The sequence below is a fragment of the Cyanistes caeruleus genome, chromosome 1 (genome assembly GCF_971803275.1).
Source record: "Cyanistes caeruleus chromosome 1, bCyaCae1.hap1.1, whole genome shotgun sequence".
Taxonomy (NCBI): Eukaryota; Metazoa; Chordata; class Aves; order Passeriformes; family Paridae; genus Cyanistes; species Cyanistes caeruleus.
In genome coordinates, this window is record NC_141701.1 from 10577939 (window position 1) to 10605281 (window position 27343).

Genomic DNA, 27343 nt, shown 5'->3' on the forward strand with positions numbered 1-27343 from the left:
GACTGCATCACCTCCTGTGATTCTCTTTGCATTCACTTAAGCAAGAGCCCCCAAAAATCAAAAGGTATTTGAGTCTGGAGATCAAAAATGGTTTCTCTCATTAATGTGCTTGAACATTTTCTTAGGATAATTTTTATCATGCTTACAGGTGGCAAAAATGTTTTTTCTTTATCCTGTACTGTGACCATTTGGAGTGAATCTAAATGGAAGGCAAAATGATGAACTGCAATGTGAAGAGGTAAATGAACCCAGTATATGCTCCCTGTTTTAACATGTTTAATTTGCCTGTAAGAAAACTACCCATCACTCCTAGTAGATCTAAATTGTTCAGCAGAAGTCACTGCTTAACTGTCTTTCTTTTCATATTCAAATCTCAGAACATGTTACAACCTTATAATCATCATTTTCTAGGAAGAGAACATAAAGCATGGGACTATGAAAAGAGAAAAATAAAGTTATCTGAAGAAGACAGAACCACTGAAAAAAAAATATTTGAATCTTGGTTCAGCATCAGTACATTTAGCCTCATGGAAAGAGTCTACAGCCAGACATGATACAATACGTTGATTATAATCCCTCATATTCCAACACCAAACCTAAGAATGAAATTATGCTTTGCTGGAAAACTGTCACAGTTGACAAATAAAACTATTATGTGTCACAAATAATTTGATTGCTAGAAGTTGAATGGACACCAACAGTTCATGGTCTAGAGAAGCTCCATGACCCTGCAATGAGGTTGTGGGAAAAGCACGAGCAGATTGGAGTCCCCACCTCACCCATACTGAGCAGGTACATTGATGTCTGCTTGAAAGGCCAAACCCTTGTCATTTCTCCTAAGGATGCTTGTTAAAATAATCAGTTACAAGTTGTAGTAATTTTTTGCAACTGAAACAACACCAACAACTTTCTGGCCTTGAAAGTTCATGGAGCTGATGTAGAGGCAGCAGTTATACCTCCACAGGCAGCTTCTTGCCCATTCAAACACGCACTAACACACCTCACGTTTACATGTTATCCTGCTTCAGGGCAGTGTTGATTTTTGCAGTAGCCAAGAAGGGCATGGGCAGGACCTGGAGGTTATTCTACACCACCTCACCTCATTTTCCAGGAGTGGTGAAGGGGTTGCTTCCAGATCAGGCCAGGGTAGCATGGTGGTAGTCAGGTATTATTTGGCTTCTTTCGGCGGAGTGGTGAGCATATGAATCCCTTACCTCTCTTGCACACGTTTGTTATTAATATTGTTGCTGTCAGATTTATATTGTTGTTAACAGAAAACTGTTTGTTTTCTTATCTCATTGCTGTTTCCTGTAAATTGTTCTTATCACAACCTGTGATCTTTGACTTTTTTGCTTCCAATTCTGTCCTCCATCCCACCACAGGAGAGGGGGAGAAGGGAGTGAGAAAGCAGTGCATTGTTTGGAGTGGTTTAAGAGGGAACACTGTATTGGAGAACACCGTTCCTAAATGACAGCAGCTATAAAGATTTTTGCTGAGTCTATGGACTGAACTCCTCCACTCTGGAAAAGCAAGGCCAGTTCTCAAGATTAAAAACCACACAACACACACAATCCAGTACACATGCACTACGTCACCAAGAACTACCAAAACACAAATCAACACATAATAATTATATAATATAATCCTGGAGAAAACACCTGTTGATTTATACTAATCCTATTAAATTCACTATTAACTAACTGTATAAGACTTTATAGGACATACATATCTTGAACACCTTTCATGACACTGAAATGGGTCAATTAATTTTCAGACCCCCACCACAGACATTGAGAGAAGACATCTGAAACTCAAAATCAAAATAAAATATCTAAGAGAGAAAGAAAGAAACTCAGATATTTTGATTTCTATTTTGGTAATTGTTTGAGGTTCCCAGGCTTCATGACAATTAAGAGTAAATCACATTTCCATAGAACTAAAATCATCCATGGACATAATTCCATAGATGGTGGAGAGATGTGCTACATATACATTAATTTTTCATGGAAGCTGAAAGCACATTCATCTAAGTCATCTCTGTTATATTCTCTGACAGCTTTTGAAAACTGCCAGGCTAGTTTTTTGCATTTGATCTTTCAACATTATTGGAGGTTATATAAACAGGAAGCAATGTATAGCTTCAGCATCAATTAAGATAATTCTAAACAAACACACTGTCACTGTCAGTTCCCTGTGGTGGGCATGTTCATGGACTAAGATCACATTGCAAATCCACTTCTAGTGGAAATGGAAGTCCTGGTGTTCCTCCACTTATCTGCAGCTCTGGCTATGTTAGTAACTCAAGTAATTCAAGCACATCCATACCATGGACTTAAATACCGCACAGAGTGGTTCATACAGATTAATAGCTGTTACATCACCTGGGGATGGTGGCAAGAGAGGTTTAGCCATGTGGATGCTGTTCTGCTTGCCCTTAGGGCCAGAGATCACAGCTTTACCTGCTTTATTTAATAGTAGCCCGTGGCTCTTACTCTGCTAACGATCACCACAGGATGGACCACATAAAGCAGATGGACAGAAGCCAAACCACACTGAGCTTCAGGAGTTCCCTGGGCCTTCCTGGATTTATCAGTGCATGTTCAATAAGGAACAGGAAAGGGAAATCAGGTTGGGATGGAAGTTGGTGGCCTTTAGTTCAACATCATAAAGTGGCACACTTGTTAAAAAATGCACTTTTTTGAACTCCCTTGAAGAAGTAAGTTGCATATACACTCTGAGGATTGATCTCCCAAATAAAAATGTATAAATTATCAAAAGACATGATGAGACAGACTCCATTACATTTCTGTGCAGAGGCTACAAACCCTTCTCTGGTCATTAATTCCTTTTATTGTTTTAGATGAGAAAGAAATTCAGTATTTCAACTCTGAAGCTGGTAAGAAGTTTCCCACTGCATTCAATAAGCTTTTGATTAGACAGTTCTTTTAGCTGTTCAAGTCGTGTATATTTACTGTGACTGCAAGTGTGTAACACTGGCTTCTCATATATCTCTGGAGGAGAGATGCCTTTCCTGGCATTAATTCTAAATGTCAGAATAAAGCTCTTTATGCCTTCCCCCACTAGGCCTTCACAAATTGGTTGAGTATGATTATATCAGTAATTTCCACAGCATAGGTCTCAACAACATTCTTCAGGGGGACTTCGTAAGTGCTCGCTTTCCAAGAAAACCATGAGGCCTTCCAATCTAAACAGATGACTGGAAAAGAGCTCCACTTACTCTATGTTGGTACTTCCCAAAAGACTTGGGTGGACAGGAAGAGACAGAGTGCAATTTCTCCCAGCCATAAATCTTGTGCAGACAGGATTCTTCTTTCATACCTCTTGCAATGAGCAGTCTGGAAAGGCACAAAGGACTGTCTTACTGCAGAGATGCTCAGACTGCCCAGATTTGCACTCGTGTCTTCTGTGATCAGGGCCAGCTCACTAAGGGTGTATGTGTGTCATATATGTGCACTGTACACAGGCACAGATGAGTAAAGACATTTCATGCAATGCTTTTATCCAGGGAGGCAAAGGTAATACTTCAGCCTACCTTAGAATAGAAACTTGAAAGCAGGAAGTTTTTTCTAAGCAGTTCCTATTGTCTGTTTTCCCTTCTAAACCTGCTGAGTCAACCTCCAACTACTAGAGAGGAATGTAGTGAGCAACCAGGCCACAGTGAAAGAGAGCTTGAAAATATTGTTCAGAAGGAAATAATTGATTTTCATTTCTTCCCTAGAAGTATTTTCATAGATTCACGGTACTTAATTAAAAATGATGCAACGCATCAGATGTGGGTATGTCTATATAGTGTATTATTCAAGAGACACACAAAAGGTATGCCCACACTCTGAGCCAACCAAAAGCCTTTCAAACCTGGTTATCCCAGCTCTGGGCCTTAATTAAGGCACCCCACTTTTCAGGAGAACAAATCAGCTCAGGTCCAGCACTGAGATAATTGTGTGCATCCAGCTTTTGGTTGCTCTGCTTAGAGCACAGGCAAAACTGGTTTACCGCTGCTCTCTGTGTACCACGTACCGCTGTCTACAACAGGGTCATTTGTTGAATACAGAAAATGTTTGAACTGGGGCAAGGGATGTTTTTACTTAAAGGGAATATGAAAAAGACTGCTCCATAGTTTAGCTGAATTTTTTTCTAGTAGTGACACATTCTTCAGGAAAAAACAATAGAGTGAAAAAGCCCTTTTTTTTTTTCTGTTCTGTGTTCCTTACACCATAAAGCATGTCACTAATTGAAAATGGAAATTAAAAAAGGTGATTAAATTTCTAATGTCTTTAACCTAGCTTTGGGAACACTCAAGATTTCAAGAGCAATTGCTTTGAAGATTGCCCTTACAGTGTGGTTTAAGACTTCTCAAGTAAGTGTGTGGGCATGCATGAGCAGTTTTCTGAGTAACTGTTCAGCAGGATGTCGAATACAGATACGTTGGGAGTTAATTTGGCAAGTAGAAACTGTGCACTAAGTGTCCCAATGGGTGAAGAGTGGAATAGAAAGCTAACATTCCATTGCAGCCTCATATTTTCCTTCCAAAAGCCATATACATCATCTGGAGAGAGTCTGTATACACCTGTGGTCAAACATGTTGCAGCTTGAAACTTTTGTGGACCTCAGAGCCCATCTGCTCAGTCTAATAACTCATCACTAGTTCTTTCCTAAGAGTTTCATGATAATCTCATAGTACAAGTATATATTACTGGACTTGAAGTACAAATTCAGTACAAATACAGCTTTCATTTAAATCTGATGTTTCTGTTTATTTTTTAGCTGCTTGAAAACAGCATCAAAATGTAGAACAAGTGGAAACTGAAGGAAAAAGGCTCTGGTATGAATGACCTAGATATAAAATGGTTGATTGACAAACCCAACCTGGGATGAGAGAGCTCACCTCTGAAGCACTGGACTAAATACCAGACAATCTGTGTTTGTTTTTCCTGGCTTTCAGTGAAAACTTAAGCAGCAGTCACTTGAATGAAGAACTTACCAACACAAACATGTTTACATGCATACTTGCATGATTATTATCTTTGAATTCAGTAGACAGCCATGGGAATTAACTGTTTGCTGGATCAGCACCTTCACTGCTATGGTTTACACCTTACCTGTGTTTCACTACTATTGTAGAAACAAAGGCAGAAACCATCTGAGGTGTCATATTACCCTACAGACACAAACCAAAAATATGCCATCTGTGACAATGACAGTAAGCACAGACTGTAGTTAAATTGCTGATTTGCTAGTTTCTGCCATTTAAATTAACATGCAAAATTTTCCCAGCTTTTCTCCCTGATTATATGCTATCTGTGTTTTGCTCTGTGTGAAGAATAGAAACCCACACTGTTTATCTTGTGCAGCTTCTTCATGAACATATGATCTTGGTTTTGTAGGCAGTATCACAGCAGTTCCCAAAGGAATGTTTGTTTGCATAATAGTATTTATCTATAATCCCCATAGCACTTTCTTATCAGATCAATGCTGAGCATTTTCATAAGATCTCTAGTATAACATGATCAATATCATTACATAGTTCTATGTAAGGAAGACTTTTCTTCTTTAGATTAAATGAAAAAGCATTTTTGCATTCTGAACGATGTAATCTTGTTACAATGAGAAGAAATTCATGCATCAAAATCCCATTAATGTGACTGAGAGAAACACAAATAAATGCTCATATATCAATCATTACTATAATTGTTATTATTATTCAGGCTGATTTATAGAGGACTATTACTTTTGTGTAGGAATTTAATAATCAGTCAGATTTGCCAATCAAATAAAAGGACTCCAGCCTTGGTGAGTATAGAGGTTAGTGGACAAATTCTCCTACCATGCACATGGGAAGATATGGTACTGGAATGTATTTGCACAAGTGGTTGACATGGTATTTTAACCATGGACCAAATCCTATGGTGTTTGTTTATTATTTGTGTTTATTATTTTGTGTTTGTTTTATTATTTATTTTATTTATTATAAATATCTTAAAGCTCCTAGCCCCACACAGATTCGGGCTGACAGAGATAAAAGAGTGTAAGACTGCTTAACAGCTGAGATATGAAAACCCTCAATGAAAATATACAGATCACAACAAAAATCATTATCTCTTTTAGCAAATGATAAAAAACTCAAGATTTCTGCGGTAGGACAAGAAATTCAGGCCACTTCAGTCATAAATGGGCTGGTTAGCTACTTCCCAGTTCCAATTTTTGTAAAAAGCAGATTAGCAAAATTTGGTCTGGTACATTAAAATATGCTGATGATGAACAAAATTCTCAGAGATGAGGGTATATGCCTACAAAGAATAGAAGTGAATGCATGATGCTGTCTGTAGTCACCAGCATCATTGTAATTATTGCAATGAACTTGACACAAACTTGGACTTGTGTGAGTATGCAGGACAAAAAAAGAAAATGCACTATGATGTATAACCAGAAAAAAAAATTAAATAGCATCTGCTCCAAATATTGATATTGATTTTCTAGTAGTTCCATTAGCATGATACTTCACATAAACACTCTACCACTCTGAACATTTTGGGAGTGTAAATAATTTTACCACTGTAATCTTGATTGACAAATCTCACATGTTTCCTGTATGGCCATGAGTCAGTACATTTCAATCAAAGTTGTTGTGTATCTTGACATGGGAGGCACTTAGCACATCTTCCTTGTGTTTACTGCCACCACATTCTGAAACATGATAATGGCCATTTGAATCAATCCTGGGTGCAGGCGTGGGGCATGAACCACAGCATTCCTTCATGCTGCCACACAGTTCCTGATATGCATCAACAATCCATATCTGAACATGGGCAAACTTGTTTTGAAGAAGGGCATAATTGATTGCCTTGTTCTATCATGGTTGTAAATCCTTGTAAATTTTTTTTATACTCTAGATTTCTTTCACCTGGTGTCAATAAAATTGATAAAATCTTCATTTGAGAGTTATAAAGACCTAGACGATACAAGTATGAAAAGGACAAGGAAAGACAAATCTCAGGACCAGGAATCAGGTAAGACATATTCTCTTAACACTGCCAGTGACTTCATGCCTGACTGCAAAGAAAGCTTGGAGAACAGAAACAGTCTGCTCTACCTGCATGTCAGAGATTTTCAGGTGAAGATGATCTCACCACTGAAGGCAGTTGGTAGTCTGAAAAGTCTAAAGGAAGGTCTTTTTGTCTACTTAATAAATCTCAATAATTATCTAAGCAAAAACACTCTTCCAAAGCAGCAAAATTCCTTGCTTTAAACAAATTAAACTCCATGGGATTATTCCAAGTGAAATAGTCTTTTGTCCTCTGTCTTCAGATAGGGAGCTGTAAATAAATGGTGGGTAATTTCTGAATGAACAGGCACCAAAAAACCTTGCAGACTGAGGCCTGGATTTATAAATAAACCCATTCCCTGCCAAGAGCTAAAGCATCACTCCCAGCAGCCAGTGCTGTCCCATAACAGGCTGCCCACAGAAGCTGTGGCTGCCCCATCCCTGGAAGTGTTCAGGGCCAGGTTGGATGGGGCCCTGAGCAACCTGGTTTAGTGGAAGGTGTCCCTGACCATGGCAGGGGGGTTGGAAATGGATGATCCTTTAGATCCCTCCCAACCCACCCATTCTGAGATTCTGTGATAACACCATGAAGCTTCCACCATTCCTAGCCATTGATCCTTTTGGGTCAAGTGACACAAATTTGAAGCTGCCTTTCATGTTTACACATTTACTGAGGTTATTTTCTCACTACCACAGTCACTGAATCTGTTCATTTTTATGTAAAATAGATGAATCTTTCTCTTCCTAAACTGAACAAGAAATTTCCATTTATCCCGGTGGTTAGGAATGGTGCAGGAAATTTCAGACAGTTCAAACTGAGCTGAGGAAGGATTTAAAAATAGAGCCCATATCTCAGACAGGGAGTCTTACAACTGGGCACTGGAATATGATCTGGATTATAATTCCAATGCCACTTATCAAAGTAATGAGCTTGGGAAAATGAGGGATCACCGACAGGGATCCTTCACCAACAGGTTCCCCTTCTGTAGCCCCCTCCTTTTTTGCAGAGCTCAAACAGGAGGGATATGAAATGGCCTTATTCCAGTACTCCCCTGGCAAGTCAATACAACCAATTTGAGCCCTGGCAAGGTGATTGTGCCCACACCAGCTGACACAGCCTGGATGGATTTCCCATGAGGAAAACAGGCAAAGGGCAGAGGAGAACAGGATCCCTATCCCTCCATTCCCTCTGTTCTTCTCAAAGGGACACAACAGCTGCTGGGCTTCCCACTGTGGCTGCAGGTGGGTGACAGCTGTCAGAAGAGTCCCCAGTGGGTTCCTGATCTCCAGGGATTGGGAAGGAGTCTGAGTTTCAGTCTTCACAACTCTGATTTGACAACTGAGTTCAGGAACAAATAGGAAACTCCACTGTTCAGCCCATGATGCTGTCAGTGAACTTGGGTTTTGGAAGCTGGGGAGCTAAGAGGGAATAAAAAAATGGAAACACTAATTGATTTTAGGTGTTTCAGAGGAGCCTATTGGAAAGAAGGCTGTCAGAGTTGTTCTCCTGGATTTAAGTATTTAATCACTTAATGTGAATCTCAGTCTGTAACCTCCTTTTGGGGGATTTTTTTGCTTTTTTGTCTTGGCTTAGTTTGTTTTTAGTATAAAAATTCACAAAATTTCTGGTTACAAGTAAAGTAACACCACATTAGATTTTTGTTTTTAGTTGTCAGAAAATCTTTATCTGAAATACAGTTGAATCCACTTAAATCAATACATGTGAATAGAATACACCTATTAAAAAACAGAAGGTAAATGACAAGTATAACTCAAACTTACAAAAGGAATAAAATCTCTAGAAGAATTTTAGTTTCAGTCAATAATCATGATAGTAATAATAGCCATATCAAACTCTTCAGAGCTAATAATTCTTAATAGCAAAAAAAATTTAAATATACTCTCAGTGAACAAAGGTTAAGCACTCAGCCAATTTTAAATGTGTTCTCAATGTCTGGAAATCAATGTGTACCTTCGGGCAGATATTGTATATAAACATACATAAAAGCAATGACTAACACAATATTATAACTTGAAAGTGCCCAGTAGGTGTGTCTTATCTACAATGTTATCCTACTGCAAAATCACAGGCACAATTTGTTGACTAGGCATTGACTGTTGAGCAGCAGCATTTCTCAACAGAGAGGTGTTAAACCAGGTTCAAACCCTGAAGGCTTTGAACAAAAGAAATTGCCACTGAAGTCAGCATGAAAAGATGCTGGGGGGGATGGTTCTATCTCCAACCTCTGTGCACACATAAAAACACTGAACTTTCTCCACTGTCTCCCAGTTAACACTGTATTCAATGACATTTTTCCTTCCCTGCTTTCAAAGCTTTTCATAGTATTACTTTCCTTTTCAGCAATACACACAGTCAGCTTCCTGAGATGGAAAGTATCTCTCTCTGAAGGACAAGAAAGGCAAATTTTCTCTTAGGAGATCCTCAAGACAGGAGAACTGCCTAGAGACTGGGAGATCCCAGGGCTTCTCTTCTCAAATGCAGTCTGGACTTGCAGCTCTCTCTGCCACAAGTAAGATTTTAGGGGAGTTGTCCTGAGTTACTTCAACTATATAGTCTCAATGAGACCCATCCAAGGAAGGAGGGTTATCAGACATTTTCATTTCTTCCCTCTAACAGCTTAGTATTCCCACCATGAATAGAAAGTAAAATTTCCCTCCTTGTCTTCAGAGAGATTAGAAGCTGTCTGGTTTAATTGCTGCAGTCACAATCCTTTGCAGTTGAAGCTGCAGGATCCCACAGATGGCTGGTGCACCTACTGAGGTGAACTGGGTTGTACCAGTGGGACAAATGGTTTCAAAACAGGAAGGGTGGGCAGGGGAAGAAGCAAAATGTCTGAAAATATGAAGGAATTCCCATTTTACTTAAGAAAGTAGGACTTTTCTGTCTGTGAAATGGAGGATTTAGAGCAACTCTGCTTTTTTCTGAAGAAGAGGAAATGCTAGTGGTACTTTAACAGCTCTCTCACTTGACTGACTCATGATCATGGGTCATTTCTTATATCAGTGAATAAATTGGACTCTAAAGCTCATGGTGCCTCTGGGAAAAGAATTATCATGGGAACTCCTGCTACTACTCCCGAGGCCACATCTAACAAGTTTTTTAAATGGTGATGGCTCTTTCATACAGAAAATGGATTTAAGCGTTAATCGTTTTGTTTTCTTATCCTTTAAAATCATTCTTTAAAAATCACCCCCAAAAAAATGAATCGCAGAAAAATTTCCCCAAATACCTCTTCTGGCCTTAATTTTCTATCATTAAATCTAGTTTTATAGGCAACAAGATTGTTATTCAACTAAGTACTTAAAATACTTATGCAATCAAGTAATGTACGTTGTTCTTCATTAGTAGCACTGAGACCAGCTATAAAATTTTATTGTGTATCTGCAGTTGCTGGCATGTGATTTTATAAATGTGCAATGAACACATCTTCAAGACTACTGCTGAAGTAGAGTATGGTAATAGAGTAGTTAAGAAGTTGCAACCACTAAAAAATACCACAGTAATGAAATGTACCTATCACTAGAACATATGAAGAAGCCTGCCTAACAGTAGAAAGGTAGGAAACAAAGAAGTAAATGCCCATTATACTGGCATCTGCTAGTCAGGTAGGTCCATGAGATACAGAAAATATACAGGACATGGTGGTTGACAGCAATACTCCCACACTCAGACACAGCTGGACAGAAATTCTCTGCAAGAGCGATGCTTTCTGTGGCTTTCAATGGGATAAGCTAGTAAGAACATCTGACAAACTTGTCAGGTGCCAAATTCACAACTGGTGTGAAAGTGGAAAGAATTACATTCCCTTCTGTACCTTGTATCACCAGTCAATCTCCTGTAGGCCTGCTGACACCTACTCCATCACTGCACAAGGGAGCATAAATGGGTGCAATTTAAATATCAAGGCTTCAAAAAGGGGTGTAGGCAGAAGCAGGTTGGAAACATCTCTGTCATCTGTGGTCTCACAAATTATCTGCTGTCTTCTCAAGATAGAAGTCATGTTTATTTTGCACTTCCCTGAGCCGTAATAGAGAAGGGGTGAGGGAATTTTAAGAGCTAGACCATTAGGAAGTCAGAAGTCAGATGAAATACATCAAACTTACACTCACCTCTCTTTCTTTGCTGGGAGAGGATCTAACTTTCCACACTTTCAGCACTGAGAACTTGGAAAGCATACAGCTAACTAGGCACTGTGGAGAGCAGAGGTATTTTGATTTGTTTATAAAAACTGTCAAGCACCACCCACACTCTGTCCTCAAGTGACCTAAATATATTCTTCTGCCCAAAGATGAGGCATTGAGATATCTACCAGCACAGAGTGCAAAGTGTGTTTTATGCTCCAGCAGGATAGATGAGCAACCAGCACAGAATAACAATAATAAACACACTATCCATAATAAAACTCTTGAAGCCCTTTTCTCCTTGAATAGGAATAAGCCTTGTTTAGCATTCTAAAATATTTGCACAATGGGGCTTGGGTTTCAAATTTTTTGTGGGGTTTTTTTTTTTTTTTTCCCAGGCTTATTTTGGCTAAGATTCAAAGCAGAAGAGCCAAAATTATACAATACACAAATGCAAAAGAGTAACAGTGAGCTAAATATAGATCAGAACATAAAACAGACAGATTGGCTGGTCTTTAAGCATTTCTAGATATCCAGATATTTCCAAATATCCCTATTCAGTGCATTTGTAGCACAACCTTGCACAAGGCTGTGTGCCTATTGTACTGAAAATATTTAAAGCATCGGTTCTATTTCATTGTTTCAAACAAATGTAGTGGACATTCTAATTTTTTTTGCTGTTTTTTCCCATCTCTGATGTGCACCTTTTTTTTCCTCTTATTGTTCCACAAGAGCAACCTTGTCTTCTGTCTGACTGAAAACAGTACAAGAATTAAATGAGCCTCCTGAGAACCAAAAGATTTCTGGTATGAAACAAAAAAAAACACGAAGAGGCAGGAGCTGGAAACCATGTTCAGGCCTGTGTGACAGTTTCCATTCTACAGTCACAACAGAGGCAAGGTGAGACCAGGTGATAACAGCATTAAAAGAGCTGCCTGAAACAGGAAACAAGGGAAAACATATGTGGGCATCAAATTCCATGTAAAAAAAGTCTATAGCCTTTGTTGGCCAAAAGTCAATTTGGAACAATTGGGAACATTTTGTTGGAGCTTGCCAAAATGCTGAGCAAATGCTGCACCAGAAAAGTAAACAGTTTACAGAGCACTGGCAGACCAGAACTGAGGAAGGGAGCTTAGTAAATGCAGAGTACAGCAGGTCACAGAGCAGTGATTAATGGGTGCAGGAATTCCAAATACAATCATACACCTGCACAGTATGGCCTGGAAAGATGGATTGCCAAAAGGCCTGTGAAAAATTAGAGCAGGGGAAATATGTTTCAATGTGACACATTTGTTATAGTGGAGAAGAAAGTAAATTCTGAATTTCACATAATCTGAATTTCAGAGGGTGTGAAGAAAGGGGACTGTTCTTTAAGTGGACAAAAGAGCTACCAGCAATTTACAAACACTCTCATTCATCCCTGGGATGATGGCTTGGGACTTACTTCTCTTCCAATGGTATCTTCTTCCCAGCTGCCTACTTCATGAGAGATGAAAAATCCCCAGCTTAAATTCTTTGTAACAATAATTTAATAATAACAATGGGTAAAGCTTTACTTGCACATGGAAGAGTGATGGATTTTTCTTCCGTTTTTTCTGGAAAACTCATTTTTAAAGCAACTCAAGGCATAGGTTGCATATAGCCCTATGAGCAGCTTTGCCCTTATTCAAATTATAAGGCAACTTAAGTTAATGTACCTTACTGTTAATTACAACTCTACAGTGATACACGTTTCAGACGGGCTTCTTACCAATTAAACAGGTTATTCCATGCCATGGGTAAAAAGATTAAAAGAGGATATCCACATGCTAGTCTTATTTTTCCAAGAAGACTAAAACAATTATAAATAGTCCATGAGGCTTTGGGAAAAGGTAGCATTACCTGCATTTTTTTGGTTTGAAGGAAGGTCAGTGCTCTTGGACAACAGTACACCTCATGTTCATCCTATTCAAAGGAAATTGGACTAAAGCCAGACCGTATGAAACCTGACTCCTAGTGTCAAGCAATAAATTCAGAATCTCAGCTTTTCTTTTTTTTTTTGTCTAATGAAAACCCCTCCATCATTTATTTGTAGCCATTATAGTCACAAAGAAAATTAATGAAGCTGTAATTGAAAAAATTATGCCTGCAAAGACCAGGAGGCATCAAAAATTATGCTCCTGGGAGGTGCGAACATCTGCTTTTAGTTCTGGAACCTGTTGATCTTGTGAGCAACAGTAATACAGAAGCACTTTGTGTTTCTATGTGTGTGCACATAAGAAGGTAAAGGGAAGGTAAAGACTGAAATCTTTCATCACTAAAGGAAGCCCTTAACTCTGCAGACAAAGTAGAATGGAAAAAAATGTCTCAGTGGCTAAGAGAAGACATTAGACCCACTTTCACACAAGGCAAAGTAGAGTGCCTAAGAAACATTTGAGCTTGAACAAGAAGAAGCCAGCTGTGGACTTACCCAGCGCTCTGAGTTGCCTTAGTGTGATTCTGTGCATGCAAACTCTTTGGCATGTATCTGAAGGGGTTTAAGTGATTTGTAAGTCTCAATGAGCTCCCTCCACCTGCCTAGACACCTCCTGATGAGATCAGAGAAAAATCCTGTATTTTCTTTTCTCATACAAGTTCTCTCAGCTGAGAAAGCAGACAGGTGTATGGACCACAGCTTCCCAACAAGACCACCAGTGTAACACCAGCAGCTTTTCCTGTTCCCCTACAAACCAGCAGAAAAGGGATGCGAGCCAACTCTTTCTTGGTCCCATCACTATTGTCGGCAGGACCCTGATGGTGCCCTCTTGGCTGTTGCTTCCCCTTGTCACATACCTGCTCATGGCAGCCTTGGAGACTCCTGATCTCTTTCTCCCTCTAGTCACAAGCAGCATGACTCATGCTTGATGCTGCTTGGCCGCACTGGAGCTCCAGGCTAGCTCTACGGTGCCACTCTGGCAGAGGCAGGTGCCAGGAGTGGGGAGCTGCAGGGGCAAAGCGACCCCACTGCAGAACCTTCAGAGCACCGGCTCTCTCCGAGCTCTGCAGTTCAAGGCATCACAGGTTGTGGCCAACACACGGAGAAGACTCTCTCAGCTGAGGCTCCCAGGAACAAATTTATTGAGGAAAGGAACACACATCAGGAACACAAGGGTACAGGCCCAAAAAAAGCGTCAAACCCCTCTGTGCACGGGGTCTTATATACAAGGCTCGCAGGGGAGGGTACAGCTCAGGAACCAATGGGAACTCTCAGGGGGAGGAGTGGAGGGAGGCGAGTACATTCTCAGGGCCAATAGGGGTACAAAAGAGGTGGGAACATGAGGTAACAATCAATGGGGCATCGAGGAAGGAATGATTGACACAGAAGGGTCTGGAAGAAGGGGTGGGGTTTACAATGATGGATAGGGAGTAAGGGCAGGGCAAAGGTGACTGGAAGCGAACATTCAAGAAAAATAGGAGGGGTTACATAACTGACAACTGGGATGTACCAATATAATCAGTGGGGGGAAATAAGAACATTCCAACAAGCTTTAACAAACTTTAGCAAAATTAGATAAACACACTACAACACGTTATCGACAGCACCACTCATGTTCCTTCCTTTCCAACGAGCTCAATTAATAAAGCACAAATTTTCAGCTTTTCTTTCCAGAGCAGGAATCCAGACCAAACACCTATGAAGTTTGTAGCACCTGAAGGCCAAAGGGCTTTCCTGTGGTCTATGTTTAAGGAAAGCAGATGCTGCATAGAAGAGTAAGGAGAACAGAGAAATTGAGCTGAAGGAGCCCAACAACTTAGAAAATTTAATTTCCCTACTTATTTAAATTGCTAAATGTGGGCAGCCAAGACTGAAAAATTTGCTTTGTTCAAGTAGAAGAATTTAATATTCCATTTTGCTAGTTGTGCAGAGATGCTTGCAATAATTCCTACAGGGTTTTCCTTTTATTTATTTTTTCCCCCCTTCTTTAACAATCCATTTTACAGGGTGATTTCAAGAGATGGCTGCAAGCACACCAGAGAGGTGTTATATCAAAACAAAGTACACCTGATTAATTATCTAACAAGGGAGATGTTTGCACAGCCAGTACCATTCATTTTTCATGTGACAATGCAGGCTTTAAGTGTTAGCAACCACTAAACCAACACTTCCAGAAGGATGTAGTTGCCATCCATACAACCTTTACTTTCTGCCTCACACACATCAGTGTTTCTCAGGGATGTCCCACCCCTAATATCTCCTTTGTATCTGTTTCAGTGGCTTGTGAGCCATTTCAAATAAGGATGCAGATTTTAAAAATGTCATTAAATTGTGGTTCAAGAAGATATAGTAAAAACATTTTAAAATATTGTTAAATTATTATATTAGGGAAGAAATTCCCTTTTTTCTCATGTTCATCAGATTCACTCTCCACTAATGAATACAAAGAATGAATCTCCAGGGAATTTATATTTGAAGTTTAAAGGTGGTTCAACATTTGGATTTGGCTATAACTTCAATTTCCTTTCATGAATATTTTATTTAAATCCTGCATTAATCACAGAGTCACAAAGATAGCCTGCCTCCTGCTTCTGCTTGCTCTCATTGTCTGTCACAGAAGCACTTTCTCTCAACCTTAAATATCGCTAATTAAAAATTTCCCTGAAGCCAGCTGATACCTGTGTGATTAATGGGCTGGCTAATAAATAAAATGCACCATGCTACTTTAAGTCCATTGTACCATAAAAGCATAGAGAGTATGCCAGTGGCCTCATCATCTTGAAATATGTTTATTAAAGCAACAACACAGAAGTCCTAAGGGTCCTGAATTGCTCCACATCATTAGTAACCAGATAAACCATACACTGAGAAAGCTACTTCAGTTCATTTTTCCAAGCAAGGAAACTATAAAAACAAGAGGGAAAAAATCCAGAAGAGTGAAGAGAAGCACAGGACTTGTTTCTTAGATGAATAAACCACCATCTCATCCTTGATGTGAGTGTGAACAGGTCATGGGGACTCAATTACAGCTTCATCTGTGCTTAGGGAAAATCTCTTTCAGTGAAAGGAGCTCAGACCAGGTAACTGCACCAATATCAGCTTCGTCTGAAGTGGTGCACGGATGTTTCCCCACAATAAGGTAGTATCAATCTTATGGCAATAAATATGGCAGCACTGACAGTTCATCTTGGGTTAGTCTATATCATCTCAATAAGATCTAGTCAGGAGCAGATCAGAGAAAAGAGATGCAACCCTTAACAATCCCTCTGCCCCTCTGATGTGAGAAGCCCAGCATAATGTAACTCTCAGACAGGCCGACCCAGCCACCTCGCAGGGCAGGCAGAGATGGCAGAACCAGGCTCACATCTCCTGCCTGGAATTTTCTGTGCATTTCAGTACAGAGAGAAGCAGCTGGGTGAAGTCAGATGCAAAGCATGAGATTCACTCATGCTCTGAAGGAGAGGAGAACTCAGTGCTGAACTGAAGCTTGATATAGCTAACCCATGCTGCACCAGTGGAAGGTTGAGAGTTTGTAAGAAATAATGGGCATCAGTCCTTGCTTCTCACCAGCCTCCAAGACAGGCACTCAGGCCTTGGTTCTATTACATTCAAGAGTACCTTCCCTGGTCAATCTGATCTGAGTCTGCCTCCATAACCCAGGTGCTTAGCACTCTGAACCCAAAGCTGAAATGACATTTATTCATGCAAAGTTTTCCTCTCTCCATTTATTTCACAATAAGCACTGATTAATAAGTAGGTTCCTCACTCTTTGTTTAGCCTAGGCCTCTAACAAGAGTTTTTAACTCACTAATATGCACCACAAAAACACACCTGTATTACAGATCCATAGGAAAAACACCTCTTTCTCCCCAGTGATATATTCAGCTTTTTTCCTTCACTCATGGTTAGGAAGTGAGCTGGGCAACGAATGGTCTCAATCTCACATTCTGCTCTGTGGCTTGGCACTGATTAGTCGACAAAAAGAGAATCTGGAGCTGACACTGCTCTTTAAATAGAATTCTCTCCCTCTGCCATGGTTTCAACTGAGCACAACAGCCAGCTAAGTATCTATTGAAATAATTCAGCATCTCAGAACCCACAAAACCCACCAAAGTGGTTTCCATCATAATTGCCATTTTTTACAAAAAAGCCCTCATAGACATCAACAGTAGCAAGAGATTGGTAATATCAGTAGTCATTCCTGGTTGTCTGTAGCTGTTAAAGGAAGGTCGCTTTCTTCAAAACAGCAAAATGAGGGATCATCAATCCATACAGGCACATCCATATGACATGCCAGCCTATTATCAGCACCAAAACCAGACACTGTCCCTGCTTGTGCCAATGAAATGAATCCCATGACCACTCTTCGTTGAATACAATTTGCTGTCTTACCCCTGGTTTCCCCTGACCCCTTAAAATATTTTTGTTTTCAAAAATTAAGTCTCTTAGTGAGGTCAAAGTGAGTAGCCGAATTCATCCATAGCTACTTAAACTCACAATGGCTTAAGTCCTACACAACAAATAAAAATTTGCTTTAAATTAGACTCAGCCATCCAAGGCCTGGGATATCACTCCCAAGTCCCCACAGTGGAAGCACCTGTATCTCAGGCAGCTGTCTGGGTGCCTCCTGTAGCCAGTGGAGACCAAACCACCAGAGCCAATGGTCTCAGGGAGAAACATTTCACACAAAATGGAAATTACATATTTTGACTAAAACAAACAGTACTCCACTGGCTGACTCCGACTCTCCTCTAGCTACAAAGAGAGACTGAGATGAGCTGTTCAGCTGTAGATGCCTGTGTTCTCAAAATGCATACTCACATCAACAAATCCTGCCCCAGAGTATTTATTTATTTAATTTATGTAGCTGTTTCACTGTAATGACCAGCAATAATCACAGTCAACAAGTGATCAACGAGTTATTTAAAATCTAGCATGTTTACTCCATCCAAAGCTGATCAAAACTATAATAAAAATCACTCCCACCTGTTTGCACTTGTGTAGGAGGCCACTGGTTGCATATAAACCTCATGCATTTTTACTGACTTCATTTTGGCTAGGTCACCAAGACTTCCAACATCAGCCACACTTCACTAGCCTGACACACATAATTGCATGAGACGCATCTGTAAATAAAAGTCATTTATTCTGCATAAACATAAGTTTCAGCTGAAGCCCATTTGATATTCATACAGAAGATTTACATCCTCTCAGTGGTTCCTGTGGAGCTAATAATATAATGATATAATACACCTGCATGTTGAGACAGCTGTAATTAAATGAGGCAGAGGTTTTCCTCAGCTCTTCAGAGTGTTTAAGGTGATATCAGCTTCACAAGAGGGAAAAGAAAGAAAGTTATGCACGCATTGCCATAATCTGGGCCCTCCTCAGAGGATTTTGAGTTTTCAGTGGAAAAAATATGTTAAAAATCTTGTGTAGTAAAACATCAATAAGAATTTATTTGTACCTGCTTTGAAAATAAATAAATAAACAGCTGTGTGAAACTAATAATGTCAAGTTAGAAGAGACTTGGTCAAAAAACTGAAGTTATGAAAGGAATCATAGGAAGCTTGAAAGTCTCTTTAGCATCTTCATCACAAATGTAGAAAACAATCTGGAGCAGCAACAGAGCACGTTTCACAAATGCTTTAAATCACCCTCAGAAAAATAGCTTACTACATATCTGCTTGTTTTCATCTACATGCTAGCAACATAAATTCCCAGCTGCTGAAAAGGATTGCGTAAAAAAGGAATACCACGGCCACGGTAAAATCATGTAGTTTAAATGATTCTGCCTTCTTTACTGATATACTTTAGGGTGCAAAATATTAGGAAACTTATTCTAGAAATTACATGTTCAAAAACTATTTAAAAACAAACAAACAAAAAAATTAGGGCAGCAACTTCAGGGATCAAGTTGCAGATAAATACTGACTATTAGAGAAATGTATACCTGTGGCATTACATCAATTTTAAGCTTCGCCTTTTCCAAAAAATTTAGTTCCAGGACAACTGAAATACTGCAGGAAATCTCATCAGCTTTAGATGTTTTGTTTGTAGAACAGGAAACAAATTTTGTGATACTTGAAAATAATATTTTTTTTATGTCAATTGATATTATATATTTTAGTAAGCCAAAACCTAAATAAATTGGTTTTTTTTAACTCATCTCAATACAGCTGGACTTTTTACAGGAGTTACCTCTGAGACAATGTTGATTTTGTTCTGCTCTCCAAATCAAAAGTTAACCAGAGCTCACCACCTCAGACATACTTCTGCTGTTTTCTCATCTCAGTTCCCAGTACTCAAATATCAGAATCTGTTCCACTTTGCAGAATGTAATTGCATACACTTTCATCTTCACTGCGGTGCAAGACAACTGCTACTACTTTGCCTGTGTTTAAACTTAAAAATCCCCTACAAGGTGAAAACCATCAGAGCCATCACTGATACATCTACACAATAACAGAAACATCAGTGCTGTGTGGTTTCAGAATGTACATGACTTAGTCCATCCAAATGATAGAATTAGAATAGGCATGAGACATGAGTAAAATTTACATATTTATGATTTATTCTGAGAATCATTGTTGCCACATCCCACTTTTTATGTTGCCACTCCATTGCTTATAGGAATTATGGGGGAAAATGCATTTTTGATGATGCCAAGAGAAGTGATCACTTTCTGACATGCAGTGATTGCACAAAATACCTCAGATTGCATTTAACAAATGAATGACATCATAAACTTGAATCAGACACCTCCGGGAGCACAGCAGAGTGTTTTCTTATGATCCCTCAGTAGCAGCTGCTAAATAGAAACATTTGTATTGGAGTCACATTGTGGCTTTTGTAATACTCAAGACTTTGGAGAATGGCAGTGAAAAGCTATTCATACACATTGTGTCTGGCTCACTATTCCACTAAGTATTTTAGCTATAATCCACAGACTAATGTTCCTGCAGGTTCTGGAATAGAAATATCCTAATCCTGGCATCTGAGGCACTACTGCATTCAGATGATAAAACTGGGTTTGTTTTACTTTTTTTCTGTGTACAAGTGTAAATTTCTTTGTGAATTTCTCAATATGGTTGTTGTAGATCATGAAGGGAATGAGTTTTCTGCAAAAACATTAGTAATTTTAACTTCATATCTTTTTCTCTCTCCAAACTTTTATTTCAGATGAAATAAAGACCTTTTAACAGTACTATTTATAAATGCCAAGGAACCACCCTCAGACATGACTATGAACAGAAACAAGAATTTTTATACCATTTTTACTCATTATAAAACACTTCTGGATGAGCTTCATTGAATCTTCTCTGTTGAAAGTGTAAGAATTTACTCAATAATTGCAATAATACAATTGCAATAATTAAATCAGGTTTCTAGCTTTGCATTAATCTCCTCTCATGGAACAGTGGGATTCTCCAGCACAGAGGTGATACAAACAGCTGGCACAGAGGAGAAAAGGAAATAACATGTCTTAGTAGTGGATTCTCTCTATAACCCAGGGGCTCTAGTACAACCACAAATAAGGAAAACCCTAGTTAAAATCCTTAATCTAATAAATAGAGGTTTTACACAAAGGGAAACAATTTTAAATAAAAAGGCAGAAAGACCAAATTCAGAGTAGCTAGGATTTAAAATCTGAGTCCCATACCCCTAAAGAACATGTACTGACTAATGATTTTTCATGGCAAGATCATCTTTCAGCCTACATCTCCCACTTGCCTTTCTTTAACTCCTGAAATATTATCATGAACCTGAGAGGCTTTCCCTAATAAATGGATATTAAGACATTTCCCAGTAGATGCCTAATTTGTCAGATAATATTGAGCAAACTCTAGTTAGCTGAAAATGTGTCACCTGTGGCTGGATTCAGCAGCTGCCGCTCATGATATGGTGCCAACAGCAAATAAGGAAATGTGTAGAGGATTGCAGGTCAGACTGACCATTTCCTCTGGCCAGCACCATAAACTCATTTTCTCACTGCACAACTACTCAGACATCAGACAAGTGGCCAGAGTTGAGTACTAACCACTCCTGCTACTTTTTCCATCCCCGTGCAGCGTGTTGTAGTGCAAGGGAAGAGCCTTGCACGGGAAGACTGTAAAACAATGACATTGTGGATAATTCCTGAGTCTTCTCCATGTCCAGACAATCCACAGATGAATGCAGAGCAGATGACCAAGTGACCTACGTTTATTGCTCTTTCCAGCTGAAGTTAATTGAAGGTTTTCAATCAGATATCTGTATCTGGAAATTCTTTACATTCCTGTATAGAATGTTAGTCCTTCCCTGAACAGCAGAGTATGAAGCTGTATCTGGTCTCTGGAGTAGGCTCCACCTCTTCCCCAGGATTTTCCCACTGAGGAGATGACTGGACTTTACCACAGCTGCTCTCTGACCTGCAAAGCCACATTCATTCACATCATATCCAGAGTAAAAATGTAGAAGAAATTGAGGAGAAACCCACATACATCTCTGTGCGCTTGTGACTTGTTCTAATTTGGCATCAGACCCACAGATAAAATATTTCAATATGGCTATTTCTTCTGTCACTACCAGCACTTATATTGTTATTTGGATGTAATTGCCAGTGCAACTGCCCTTGCTCTTCAGCCTGATTAACAGCAGCCAATTAAGAAGCTGACAAGAGAGGAGATGCTGAGATACTACGGCAGGTTGTCAGAGCAGAGAACTATCAATGCTCTCTCTCAGAGATAAAGCTGAAGGAATCAGCTGGGACTGGAATACTCTTGCATTGTGTTGCATTTGGAAAAAAAAAAAAAGTTAAAAGAAATAGAAAAAAAAAATTTTCTTCCCTAGGGGTTTTATAATCTATAGACAAACAGATGTTATCCAAATTTATGGATCAGGAAACTTGAGTTATAATTGCCATGAAACTAATTCACTATCTTTAGCAAAGGAAGGAGGGGAAAGAGAAAACTAAAAGCAATGCATTTCAAGAGGGCAGACTTCAATAAACACTGTAAATTGGTGGGTGAGATCTCCTCGGAAACAAGTTGAAGTGACAAAAGAGTCCAGAAGAGTTGGCAATTCTTTAAAGAAATGACAGTGAGAGCACAATCAGAAGCCATGCCAACATGAACGAAGGATAGGAAGTGTAATCAGAAAACAATTTGGCTAAACCATGAGCTCTTCAATGACCTGGAGCTAAATAAAATGTACAGGAAGTGAAAACTACATTGAAATACTAAAGACAAATGTGAATGAATGACATAAATATGTGGGGAAAAATTCAGAAAGGCAAAGGTACAAAAAGAGAGGAAATCTGCAAAGGAAGCAAAAAGCTTTCTGTAAGCACATTTGCAGTAAAAAGAACTCTGAGGGAAAACAGTGGTTTACTGCTCAAAGGAGAGAATAAATTCCTGCCAGATGAGTCCCAGAAAGTTAAATATTTGGCATCTTTTTCTATTTCAGCCCTCACTGGAAAGGTTGACTATGACAAGACAGTTGATAAAACAAAGAGGCAACAACTCAGGTTGCAACAGGGGAAGATCAGATTAAAGAATATTTAGGGTTCCAATATTTAGGGTTCCAATTCAGTGGGGCATTAGGACATTTATGCCAAGATACTTAAAGAACTTAAGAACTTAAAGAACAGTAAGAAATAATCTCACAAGCATTAGCAAATCTCCTAGAGAATTCATGCAAGATCTGTAGGGTCAGAAAAGTGAAGAAGAGCCAGCAGACCACCTATCTCTATGAAGAAATAAAGGAGGAGATAGGACTGACAGTCTAACTTGGTTCCTGGAAAAGTACTGGAACAAATAATCCAACTGTTTCTAAGTACCTAGGTAATAACAAGGAAAAAAGTAGCAGCCAACATGTATTTGTCAAGAAGAAATCATGTCAAGCCCACCTAATTCCACTCTACAACAGAGTAACAAGCCTTGTGGCTAGAGAAAGAAAAGAAAATGTCATGCATCTTGACTTTAGTGAGGCTTTTGACACTGTTCCACATAATATTCTCACAAGTAAGCTAAGAAATCCTGGTCAAGATTAAACTACAGAGAAAAGGCATGTTAAAATAGCTGGAAATCTGAATTTTAAGGGTAATTTATCAATAATTTAGTGTCAAAATGGTAGGATTTTACCAGGTGGAAGTCACAGAATTCTGTCCTATTTCTGGTAAAGTTCAGTATTTTTATGAATGATTAGGAAGAAGGGATAATAATGTGTTTATTGCATTTACAGATAAAATCAAACTCAGGCAGACAGTTTGTAAACACACTGAATGATAGAACAGGAAGCAGAAAACTTGTGGCAATTAAGAGAGGTGGTGAGAAAAAATGAGGCCAAATTCAACAGGAAAAAATGAAATGTATTCACATGGGTGAGAAACACAATTGGTTCAAATACAGGACAGAGAACTGTTGTAGAGAAAAAGTGATTAGGGAATCACCAAATGAACATAAATTGACTATTTTATGCTTTTTTTGAAAATACAAATATGACACTGGTGTGTACAAGTAAAAATGTCACCTGTAAGTCTTCTGAAAGATCCTCCTGCCCTACTCAGCCCTGCAAGGCCGCATCCAGCAGCGAGAATGCAATGTGGAGAAAAATGTGACCCAGGAGGAAAGAACTGGGATTCCCTTGGAAAAGGGCAAGTCTGAGAGGAGACATAAAAACATTCATGAAGTGCTTGAAAGAAAAAAGGAATAAGCTCCTCTTATATGCTGAAGCCAGGATTAAACACATGGATTTTAATTGCAGCAAGAAATCCAACATTAAAAAATCAATTTGACAGACATTTGCCAGAAGTCGTTTAGGTAGAGGTGATTCTAACACTGAATAGACAGATAACCTAAAAGGTTTCAACATGTTTCTTTTTCCCATCTTTTCTTTTCATGACACACTGTGGATTTCAGGGACACAGGTCACAGATGATTAACCAAAGTTCACAGGGGGCATCTAAAATCAAGCAGAAAATTGAAGGCTGACCTTAACAACACCAGTTCAACAGTCTTTACCTCAGAATATCTTTTCTCTCACTTCCTCTGTCTCAATAAATAGATTGTACATGCAAAGTATGCAATAAATGGCACATTAATTTTTTTTTCACTTAGCAAAGAAAATAACATCCTGTTTGATTTTTTCATTTCTAGTTTTGTTGCCTCTCTTATGATAACATGAGTAAAAGGAAGGTGATACCAAAGCACAGTTGTCTGGTGGAAAATATATTGCAGATACACAAATATGCCATTAGACTTCTGCATAATTGGATACTAGCTGATTAAAGGTCACCAACAAAAAGCTTTTTGACACAGCCCCGAAAAAAGCTCAGCTCCCTCATATAGCACATGTCAGTGCAGAACAGAGAAATGACACATCCAGTTTATTATATCACATTTACAATTTAGAATGGATTATTAGTGACAATATTTCTTTTACAGAAATAGCAGATGCCATCTCTTTTTATTAGAAATGCTGTGAATAATAATTAATAGCCTCCTTTGCTGTGTTAATAATATACTCATACCCAGTAAATATTGGCTAAATAATTAAGTAAAGGGGTTTTTTTTCTTTCCAATCCCCAAGCAATTTGCTTAATTTGATAAAATTTAATTGGAACAGTGAAGACTTGGTTAATATTTAAAAAACAAACAGTTAATCATGTTCTTTTGCACTGCCTGTATCAGCTCCATCAGAAGCACCATGCTGCTCTTGAGGGACAGACAAATCAGAATTGAGGCACCAGAGATACCAAGTGCTGTCTTTGAAAAATGGACTTTTAAAAAACATGTAAGTGCTTTCCTCTTTCTGGAATGAATTGGGGCCTAAAATATTCTCAAATCCCAGCCCATTCCTTAAGTGTATTCTTGGCACATATATTCTCTGAAAGTTGTGGGAATTGAATATCCAACTGTTTAGATGCCTTTGTCAGTTCCACTGTGTATTAAAATAACTTTAATAACTGCTGATTATGCCTCAAGTGGATAAAGAAAATCAGATACAGAATGCCATACATATACATAATATCCTTACATGTTTCCTGCACAGTTTAGAATTCTCCTACACTTTTAATCTAAAGTAGTTCAGTTTTAGTCTGAAATAGGAGTTATCAGTAGCACACATAAATCATTTTCTACAAACAATGGTGGCAGGGAAAGGTGTTTTCAGTCCTTTGCAGGTCTGCCAAAATATTTGTAGAAGTAATTCACACTTGCAGCAGCCAAACCTATGAATATTTTGCAATTTACTTCAAATAAAATCTCTATAAGTGAAAGACCAATTTCTCCCCCCATTTAATTTTTCTCCTTGATCAGGGTGACTGCAGACAGTAGGTTGTATGAGACAGTAAGACTAAACCTAGTTCATTATTATGAACTCCATGGTTTTTAACGATTACCTGAGCTTTGAACACTTCATTCCCATTAAAGGTAAGAAAAACTGGCTGCTTAAAATCCTTGATGACTTTGAAATTTCTAGCCAGCTCGTCTGAATTCTGCTGAGGAACTGACTCCGTGTATGTTCATGCAAATCCTATTAAAGTCGGTGAAAGTCGCAAGCATGTCTCTGGGGCAGAGTGGGACCCCCTGCTATCTAGTCAGTGCAAATTAACAGCTGGGAGTGGAAGGAATGTAAAAAAGCAAAATCTCTTCACAGGGCCACATTGATATGCAAGGGATTTGCTTGTCAGGGCGAGATGTGTGATATGAAGTGAATGTTTATTGCACGCTGCAGGGAGCATCCAATAGTAGCCAAAAGGAGATATCTATAGTAGATCTGGATCGGAAGCTGTCTAAAAGCCAAGGCAGAGTGAAAAGCCTTTTGATAGAGAATACCTTTGTGATTCTACTTATTGCTTGTTAGAGGAAAAAAAAGTTGCCAGAATTTGCAAATTGAGGAAATAGTGAATCCTGATATTTTGCCATCACTTGTAACAACTATTTTGCAGTAATTTAAAGCATGCTTATCTATAGGGGTGGGTGGATGCAAAAAACTCCATAAATTCCAGCAGTGTTCCCACAGGAATTCAGGGAGAGGGGAGAAAATTTTCAGAAGTGATGTGGACTTTAGTCTGATAAGTCAGGTAAACTGTTGTGGCCCCTGGCCACAAACACCAGTTTGGCTGATATAGATGGTCCCCTCCTCTTAGAGGGACTAAAATTATTTTGTTCACCTGATTCCTGGAAGAACAAAGTAAGGATTTTTTATCTGTGTTGTGTTTAGGGTGGCCTATTAGAGTCTTTCTTCTAGAAATACAGAGCAGGACATTATTTCCTCTTCCAACAAGAACCACAGGCATCTAACCAACCTCTGCTCCCTTCCACTCTGCTGCTGATCTCCATCAATGTGTGGTACAAAAACAAAGCTGCTGCTTGCTGCTGCTACTGCTAGCAAACCCCCACCCTCTGAGAGGAACCAGTCCAAGGGCACCAGGTGCTTGCTCAGGGATGAAGACACCAATTAAGGATTACCTAAGGATTCTTTCCTCTGCCACAGTTCTTTTCATCAGAGCAAGCAACCATTCAGATGACCAACACTGCCCCAAAAGTTTTTTTGGAATCACCTATGGTATTTGGTTGGAATTCAAATGCCTTGAGTCATTAAGCTAGTTACATATTTTGGTTAAGTTACGCACATTACTGCACAAATCACGTCTGCAATACCAACATGAATGATAATTTGAATTATCCCCTGCAGATCAAGAGTTACTTTCCAAAAGAAATTTGCAAATTACATTTGCTAATGGCCACATCAGGGAATTTTGCACTATGTTCATGAACCATTTGTGAACAGAAAATGGGGAGCTTCATCAAACAAATCACTCATTTTGAGTTCTTGCCATGCTCTTGCTGGTAGCACTACTAAATCCAAAAGCAACACCCACACACTTCCCAGCTGTAGACAACAAAAATCAAAGCCAGTGGGAAAAGTGCAAATAAACATAACAGACAAAATAAACAGTCACATGCAGCAAAGGTGATAGACAGAGAAGCTGAGGATTTCTCTAGAGTTAGGCCATGGGATGAGGTCAAGTCCTGCTATACTGCAGGACCTCAAGCTCCAGCTGACAAGTGGGAATGGTTCTACATTGTCCAGCAGCAGAGGTGGCACAGCCAGCTGTTCTCACTGCCCAGACAGCTGGGACATTGCAGCTGATTATCAATCAGCATGTAACTACTAGTTTCTAACCTGGCATTTTG

At 39.1% G+C, this 27343-nt stretch overlaps 1 long non-coding RNA gene across 2 annotated transcripts in view; it reads right to left on the minus strand.

Annotated features, from left to right (window-relative positions):
- The window catches only part of LOC147655297 (uncharacterized), a 127588-nt gene extending 113231 nt beyond the window's left edge, over positions 1 to 14357 (minus strand). For both annotated transcript variants that reach the window (XR_015283869.1, XR_015283868.1), the window contains exon 1: positions 14018 to 14357. This is a non-coding gene — a long non-coding RNA (uncharacterized LOC147655297). The remainder of the gene's footprint in view (positions 1 to 14017) is intronic.
- Positions 14358 to 27343: the final 12986 nt, after the last annotated feature.